The following is a 2,022-nucleotide window of genomic DNA, read 5'->3' as shown; positions in this document are numbered from 1 at the left end:
CTAGATATCTTATATAGCTCGACCACTAATGCCTATACTCGAATGTCTCTTCCATGTTCACACTATTGATGGCATGCATCAGTATTCATACATGTTTTTCTAGAATACTTTATTCATATCTGTTACTAATAGATTATAATATTTATTCATATGTTGTTAAACTCACAAATTTACCTGTGATGTATAGATTTTTAATTTTACCTTGATGCAAAAGTAGTTGATGATTTGCAGGTTGACTCTCCTGAAACGAGAAGAATTCCCTCACCTCTGCTCCGTTGGGCTACATCGTATTTTCCCTTTGCAAATGCATTTCACATCATTTTGTATATCTACACATTTTTATAGTATCCTGAGATGTCGTCAATCAGACTATCATAGCTGAGCATGTGCCAACCAAAAGAGTAATATTAGTTTGTTAATTAACTTCTCTTTTCCCTTGCTTATCCTCTCCCCATGGGTTATGTGCTTCCCGCTGCCTCAGTTTCAATCACCATCTCCCGTCAGTGCTACAATTGCCAAAGGCGCCAAGGCAGGGAAATCTCCACATGTGATGTTTTTTCTCCTTATCATATTAAACATAAAAATACCATATTTTCTAGCTATATCATTAAGGAAATGTGTATGTGCATCCACTTTAATGTTAAACCATCCAGCTTATATGCTTTTGTTCTTGTCGGATGTACATTTTTGATTTTTATCATGTGGATGGCGTAGTGTCCGGATTGTCATATTTTCTATATGCTCCATGAAAAGATAGAATCTATACAAGGTTTCTATCCCAAGTTGTCTTGTGGTTTTGCATTAAGGTGATATAATTTGAATCTCACCTATACCTTTATGTTTAGTTTTTGTATTATTTCTATCATTCTTTATCATAATGGACGAGCGCAGCAACACGCGCCTCTTTGTTCTAGTGTTGTATATATGGAGTAGAACCTAACACATGTAGGGCAAGAACTAGTATGAGAAACTGTGGCAGGACATCTGACAAAAAGAAGAAGAACACATACAAGACAGCAGTAGCAGAAGCACTGGACTTGGGGTCGACATCCTCTCCAGCCATGTCGTTGTTGAGGTAGTCGACGTCGGGGAAGAAGTTGCCGTCGGGGAAGTAGTCGTCGGAGTCCGTGATGAAGAAGCCAGTAGTCGCGCAGAGCGCTCCCCAAAAACCTTATCACCCTTCTCCCGTACAGGACTCAAAGAGGTGCGGTTTCAGAGGCTTACTATCCCGACCTGCGGTGCACGCCGCAAGCCGGGATGAGGAAGACAGCAGCAGCTCAGAGATTGGAACCGGTGGCGAGAGGAAGGAGAAGTTCTGGTGCGTCTCTCTCGGAGGAGCGACCTCCCTTTTATAGGCGCAAGAGAAGGAGGCGAGAGGGAAACGACAGGAGGCGAAACAAAGCGCACAGCCAGCAGCTGAAGGGCTGCACCGTTCGCATTCGAACTCCACTTTTGCAAAAATCTTTTCAGCTTCCGTGTGACCTTTCGTATACCCGTAGTGCGTGGCAAAAATTTAGATATCGGCTCGGCTCATTCCCGCAACCCGCAGCGTGTCGTGGTGAGGTGGGCGGCGGAGGAGGAACGCGCGTGGATATCCCTCTTGTTCTCATGCTCGTACAAGTGGGGAAAGAACCTCCCTTATAAGGAGGTCCAACTCCCACTAAACTAGCAATGTGAGACTAAACTTTAGTGGTATCCCTTGCCTTGCACGAATGGGCTAAGTGGGCCTCTAGGATTTATTAGGAATTTCTGAAATAGTTATTGGGCTGCCCAAAATAGACTAAATTCCAGCAATCCCCCACCAGATCCCAGAGGCACACAAAAATTTGCCTTTGGTTCCAAAACACTATTTTATATACCGGTACTGTAGTGGAGACTGTTGAACTTCCACCTAGAACTCTATGCTACACTAGTAAGCAACTTGAACAGTGGATTGGGCCTTGAACTACAAGTTTTCTGCGAATGCAGCTTCACATAAAGCCTTGACCGATACATGGCTACCATGGGTCTTCCCCTCGGGTG

This window comes from Triticum dicoccoides, chromosome 1A (assembly GCF_002162155.2).
Source record: "Triticum dicoccoides isolate Atlit2015 ecotype Zavitan chromosome 1A, WEW_v2.0, whole genome shotgun sequence".
NCBI lineage: Eukaryota > Viridiplantae > Streptophyta > Magnoliopsida > Poales > Poaceae > Triticum > Triticum dicoccoides.
Note: the sequence above shows the minus strand (reverse complement) of the source record.